The sequence below is a fragment of the Primulina eburnea genome, chromosome 17 (genome assembly GCF_022965805.1).
Source record: "Primulina eburnea isolate SZY01 chromosome 17, ASM2296580v1, whole genome shotgun sequence".
Taxonomy (NCBI): domain Eukaryota; kingdom Viridiplantae; phylum Streptophyta; class Magnoliopsida; order Lamiales; family Gesneriaceae; genus Primulina; species Primulina eburnea.
In genome coordinates, this window is record NC_133117.1 from 7,629,084 (window position 1) to 7,636,762 (window position 7,679).

A 7,679-nucleotide genomic window follows, 5' to 3' on the forward strand; every position below is an offset into this window, starting at 1 on the left:
ATTCAATCTCTTATTTTATCTACAATGAGTCCAGACGTTCAGTTATTATTTTCTAAGTTTTGTCAAACACCATAAAGGGGGAAATTGTTGGAAACTAAATTCTGGAGTTTCACAAAATATGAATCAACCGAAAATACGAACCAACTGATCGAGTAAACTGAACTCAGCAGCTAAATCCATGCAACTGAAAATTCAGTTATTCTCCTCACCAGTAACTGAAACACGTCAACCGACAAATAGACATAAAAAACTGCAACTGAATGTGGAACGAAGCACTTCAATCAATACAGCTTGGAACAACTGATCAACCAACTGATACGCGCAAGTACATTCAACAAATGGACTTAATAACTGAAATCAACTGACTGATCAGTTGGAAACTGATCAGTTGATATATTCGGCCGTATGCTAAGCACCCTTCAACTGAACATGTCTCGGGAAAGAAAAATCAACCGTCAAGAGACATAGAAGATTGCAACGCCGCACTTCAATCAATACAGCTTAGAAAAACGCATATCGACGAAAGCAATTAAGACGCCGCATCACAATAAATAAAGCAAACAATGTCCAAGGAATAATTAAGAAGAAATCAACGGATACAAAGATTCAAATTCATCGCAAGTTATCGTTGGAGAAAAGAAGCTTATAAATATGACAGAAGAACAGCTGAAGGAGCGAGGAGTTAACACGATTCAAAAGCTTGTTATCACTCTGTCAAAATCTTAGCTCACTCTTGCTTGATTTATTCGTAGCAGTCAAGTCTACAATTTGAGCTCACTAGCAAGTTGTGATAATCGTTGAAATTCGATATTGCTAATATCAGTTACGCACTGAGAACATTTTGTTAAACTAAGAGTTTCAGTTTTTGGCAGTGTTAAGTCCAAACTGAAGTGGGTCAGTACAATTCTTGTATTTGATCAAAGTCTTTTAGTGAATATCCTATCCTTGAGATAGAAGGGGTGACGTAGGAGTAATTGAAATCTCCGAACATACAGAAACAACCCTTGCGTATATTATTTTTGTATTCTATCTTTCAGTCAGTGACTTTCCGCAACTGATTCAGTTTAACTGCTTGACATTGACCAACAAGATTCCGAGAATTAGTTTGTCACCAAACTGAACTCATAATTCGAAAAGATCAGTTTTAATTGTGAGTGTTTATTCAACCCCCCCTTCTAAACACTCTTGATACGTTAATCGATCCTATCAAAAAGGTACTGGATTTGCTGTGCAAATCAGTACCAGAACAACAGAAGAGAATGGCTCTTCGGTCACCATGACTGATGCTGATAGTGTGCTTGCCTTAAGGCCCAAGCCAACAGTTGGTGAGTTTGTGGCTATAAAGAAGGAGATTGGGGAATCTCAAGCTGAGGGGCAGAAGAAAATCAAAATAAAAAGAGGTGTAGTTTTGACTGATTCTGACAAAACGGAGTCTGATGAATCAGCAGCACCCACTCAACAAGCTTCACTGCCTCCCACCCCTTCCAAGAAGAAGCCTCGCACCACCATCCGCATCAAGAAAACAGCAGCTCTTGCTCAATTAGAGGATGTTCCTCTTCGACAAGTTTTTCCACCAGCTGTCCCATCCTCCAAAGCAAAAGCCATTGAATCAGTACCTTCAACTGCTCAATTTTTCAGACCAACTTCTGGTGTGGTCATTAGAGAATCTGCTATTGGTTCTTCTGATTTTAAACTAGTAGTCCCTGCCACTTCTGGAAAAGGGAAAGGAAAGATTACTGAGTTGTCTCAGTCACCGGAGGCCACATCAACCATTCAAACAACAATCGATCTTCATCTGGAAGAAATTAATAATTCAACCAAAGAAGACATGAAATTCTTTGATGATTGGCTCAAGGTAAGAGTCTACCATCCAATCACTTTTTTGAAGACTCCCGGTGCTTTAGCTCAAAATATAAAAAATGAGAAAAAGGGTTTTGTTGCTGCCAAGACACAAAATGTGATATAAGCCATCAATCGCAGAAACTACCTTCTGGATCAAGCCAAACAGAAGAATAAGGACACTGTTCTGAAAACGTTGAAGTCAAATTTTGACTCTACTGGCCCTACTGCTTTTCATGATCAGAATGTCATTCAAATTTTGTCGGAGCAGCTGACAATTTTGTCTGAGCAAATTGTTACCAAGGAGAAGGCTTTTTCTCAGACTCCAAGATTTATTGTCAATACTATCCCCGCCATATTGAAGACTCAGTCAGTTGAGGAACCGGCCAAAGCTTCTTCTGAAGTCAAGGTTTCTAATACTCCTGCACCTCAAGAAGCTCCTACTCAATCATCCTCACTTATTTCTGTTCATGATCTGGCATCGGTTGATGAAGTGATCGAATCGATTGTGCAGACTCAAGCAGCACATGATGACTCACTGCCAGATTTTGCTACTTCTGCTGATCCTCCTCCAGTCCAATCCATTCCAGATACTGCTACTGCTACTGCAATTACTAGTTCTTCATATCTTCCAGAGCTTGAACATTTTTCAGAAGCTCATCAAGCTGAAATGGCAACTTTGTTGCCTACTTCACCTTCTGCTGTTGAGCCGAGAGCTATTACTGAACCTGCTGCTGATTTGAAACAACCAGAAACGAGGCCAAAAGATCAAACTACTGCTTCAGAAGGTCTTTCTGCTGAACCAGAACCAGCTTTTATCACTCAAGCAGAAGCTGCACCTTCTACTGCTCTTATTGTTCCTTCTCAGCATTCTCCTGAGCACATTGCCAGAATGGAAGATATCAAGCAACGTGCTCTTGCAGAATCTCCTTCACCTTCTGAGACCTCTGCTCTTGAATATGCCATGGAAACTCTTCAAAGAGGACTTCATAGTCTATCTGAGATTGTCAAACAGCTCTCTTATGAACGCAGTGAGCATAGCGGTCACGTCAAATACAGTGAAGAACGTATATCAAAAGAAGTCGCAAACACCAGTGATTCTTTGACGAAGTTTGCTATCAAATTCAGTTTGTTCAAGAAGAATATTTTCCACAATCAAGGTCTCATTTTGATTGGTCAAAGTGATCTCATCAAGACCGTATCTGATCATCACTCCTCAATTTCAGCAGTTTCTACCAAAGTCAAAGCCTTGGATTCGAAGATGGAACTCCTTGATACCAAGATTGAATCTCAATTTCAATCTCTTACAAATATGTCAGAAAGAGTTTCGAGCCAAGCACAATACTTGGAAATGCTGAATGCGGGAATCCAATCCCTCACAGGCCGAGTTGATGATCTAATCACTCAATTTAAAGAAAGTGATGCCAAAAAGGGGGAAGACGATAGAGTTGGAGATAGAACTGGAGCAAGTAGCAGCAGACCTCATTCTTCTGAAAGGGATCAAGATCCAGATGAAGCTATTTTCAGAGATATTGGAACAAATTAGTTTTATTTTCTTGACTTATTTAACTAATTTGTGCTTTACGTGATTTTCTGGATACTAATTGCTTTTATCTGCTTCTTAATCTGTTTCTCAATTCTACTAACGTTTAAGGAACATCTAGGTTTTGGTATCACCACAAAGAGGGAAATTGTTAGACTTAATTTTGTTGTGGAGATGCTAGTAAAAACCAGTAGATGTTGGCTTAAGTACAAAACCAGTAGATGTAAATAAGCAGAAAACCAGAAGCACTTGTACCGCGCTAAAACCAGTAGCAGCACTTATCAAGTACTTCTTAATCTACTTAACAAGTAACTTCTTAGCTAAAACCAGAACTAGAAGGAATACAAAACTCGAAATAAACACTAGCAGAATTTGTGAATCTCAAGTCTTTAAATATTACCGTTGATCTATTAACGTGATACTAGCATTTATTGCTTCATTAAATTCCATTAAATGTTGTACGAGAACATTTAAGACGGCTTACCATTTTTCGTATGAACTGAGACTGATTGCTTTAATGTATTCTGCAGGGTCCATTTTCAGCAATAAAGCTGAACCACTGAAAAGTCAAAAGAGCCGTTCAGTTTTTAGAACGTTGGAGAAAGCCTATATATAGAGACGAAGGACTTTTCAAGAAACAAGAAGTGAAGGAATCTCAATCAGAAAAATATCATTCGAGCATCGCTAGAACTTTCAGTTATCTTAAAAGCTCAACACTGAAAAAGCAGCACACGCTTCATTTCATACTTTTGATCATTCGAGATCATATTGTGCTAGCTGTTTTCGTTATCTCTTCTTAAGCTATTCACTTCACTGTATCTTTAATAGAAGAATTTTTAACTGGAAAATAGTCATTTCCAGAACTTAAGATCATTCAAGTAGTTGAGTTGTAAAACTAAGAGTTTCAGTAGGCGAAGGGTAAGTCCTGTTCAAGTGGGTGTGTACAACTGTTGTACTGTATTCACCAAAGTCTTTTAGTGATACCTTCTGGAAACAGAAGAAGAGGAGACGTAGAAGATTCATCTTCGAACTTCCAGAAACAAACCCTGTGCCATCTGCTGCTTTTCTGTTTTACTATTTTTCACCCACTAACCAACAGATCGTTTCCGCACATTATCTTGTGATCTGCTAGTCTTTAAATTTGAACAAAGAATCGCTAGCATCTCTAACAGGATTCTAGCACAACATTCTGAAAAAACGATTAATTTTGCCGTTGAGTTCATTCACCCCCCCCCCCCCCTTCTAAACTCAACCCGATCCTCAACAGAGTTTTACGGAAAAGTGGAAGCAATCAAATCGCACGATTCTGATGATTATAACACATATCATTCCACATACTATAAGGAGTGTAACTTTTGAAGAAAAAGATGCCAAAAAGTTCCTTGCTCATATAGCAGACTGTTTCACGGCAAATGAAAAGGTCGAGACAAATACTATTATGACTAAACTTGTCTCAGTGCGGCAGAAAGAGAAATATAACATAAGGGATTACATAATGAAAATTTAAAATTTGTGATTCGAATAAAAGTATTTAGGTTGGATTTGTCGGAAGACATGCTCGTACATTTATTCTTGATATCTCTTCTTGCATAACTTAATAAATTAAAGAATGAATTATAATACCCAGACGAAAAATTGAACTTCGAATGAGCTTATTGCAATGTCTGTTCGAGAGGAGGGGAGATTGAAACAACACGTGATTGAAAGTTCTCATTCGACATCAAATTATCAAGGCAATTGCATCAATAAGAAAAGAAAACGGATTAATTAGGAAAAAAATTCTGGGACTTCACAGCATATGGAGCAACATAAATAAGATAAAGTGATCAATTATTTCTTTTGCAAAAGGACTGACGGGCATGTAAAGAAGGATTTTCCCAAAAACGCCAATTGACGTGCAAAGAAAAGGTTGCTTAAGGAGCTGGTTGCTAAATGATGGTGAAAGATATTTCTTATGGAAAATGATGGTAAGACTGTTGGAGTTTTAAAAACTTTATTTAAGAACTGTTATTTTTATTTCCTAGTATTTGAATTTGGAAAATACTTTTGTTACACCGTATTTTAGACAAAATTTGAATTTAGTTTCATGTTTAGACAAATCAAGTTTTTCCTTTATCCATGTGGTAATGAAACTTTTCAATTTTTCGAAATTCAATTATGATTTGTATGGTTCTTTGACTGATAAGCTTGATTAATAGAACATCAATATTTTAAATGACATTGATAGTATGCATGTATGTAAATATGAAATTAAATGCGAATTATTTTAGTATGTCCACTTTAGTGGGAGTGAGTAAAATGGAAAGTCGACATTGAGAAGCTTAACTTGATGTTTATGTTCATCAATGTGGTAATATAAATTTTGATTAGGTGGTAATCACATTATGATTTATAGAGAACATCGTTTGAATATTGTGTTCATCATTGGAATATTGGGCAGATTTTTAAAAAACTCGATATTGGATCATTACCGGGTTATACGATATATAAAATGAACTACTAATTTTATTATCATAAATCAAAGATCTGACATTTGGAAATAATTAGATATTTGGACTCCGAATAAGTTGCAAAGTTCTATCATCGACAATGAACATTTGTCTAAGAAACTATTGATGATCAATTATGATAATAAAGCCGCTATATTATATTTAAAGAACAACTGAAACTTGTCAAAATTAAAATATATTGGCATAAAATTTCTAATTGGGAGGAAATAATTCAGAGTGTTTGTGTGTCTATTGAACATATTATTGCAAACTCTGTAATTGTGGATGCGTTTGTCATGGTTGGCTACCCAAGATTTTTATGTGCATGTGGCATACCTTGGTGTTGTTCATATAGTATATATGCATGTACAATGGGAGTTTATATTTGGCTTGAGCATTGATTCATTTGAAATGATCATTTAAGTTTCTGTACAGACTAAAGTTTATTTAAATTACACTGAAATAAAGTGATGACTTTTATTGAGATTTATTATTTGGTTGAAATTTTGTTATTGGACTCTTTGAGTCAGTAGAAGGACTAGTTGGAAATGCATGTTTTATTCTTGGATCATATTTATATATTTACATGCTACACAGCCATACTTGATCTATGTCATTGATTATATTGATATTGTGATCATTGATGAGTCTAGTGATTTTAAATGTAGAGATGACCGCTTTGATTAAATATTGGTATAATTGATAGATCATATTTTTAAGGAATATTTTGGTTTACATATCAAGAGCTCAATCTGTAACGACCCATTACAGGCCCAGTGGACCGCCCATACGGCCCACTGCCCCAATCGACCCAAGGCTATCCCGATCTTGTGACTTGGCCCGTAGGCCCAGTGGGCTTGCCCACCCTGTGGTGTCACTCACGGGCTTTCCATAGGCGTCGTATGGGTTACTCATAGAACTCTTAAGCCCATGAACTTAAGTTTGTGCCTCCCCAGGATCGCCTATGGAAAGCCCGTGAGTGACACCACAGGGTGGGCAAGCCCACTTGGCCTACGGGCCAAGTCACAAGATCGGGATAGCCTTGGGTCGATTGGGGCAGTGGGCCGTATGGGCGGTCCACTGGGCCTGTAATGGGTCGTTACACAATCTACTTTTTCATGTATAATATATGGATAACTTATGTGACCCAAGTGAGAGATTGTTGGAACTATTTTGTGGGCTTACAAAATTTATTTAATTGTACATAGACAAGCTATATAATAAAAGACCTAATAAGATGAATAATTAATAATGAATTTCCAAAGTATTAAATAAATTTGTATGATCCATCTTATGTGTAGAAACCAGAACCAATTAAGTCTTCAATGATGTGTCGAAGACTGCTAAAGTTATATAAGATTATGATTTACGAGACACAAAAAATAACACAGAATATATACGGTACACATATTATCGATCTCTCTCCTTCTCCCTTCTAAGACAAGAATAATGTTGTTGATTCTCTGTTACCTTGGAAGATCCATGACTCCAACGCTAGATCTATCAATGATTTCTGATACGTGTTTAGTGTCATTTATATTTTCTGATAATTCGACATGAATTCCTGGCGTGTTGGATTTAATCACATGATTTATAGATTTTTTTTATATTAAATCCCCAACCGACATTACATTAAAAAAATCAATTTATTTCTTAATTTTTTTTTCTATCTTTCGTTTAATTTATTAGTTTTTAATTTAATTTTTTCATTGAAATAATTTATTTAAAGATAAATAATCGAAAGGTACTAATAAATTTAGCTCAACAATATACGGAACCATTTGATGTTGGTGGAGAGAGCTTAAATT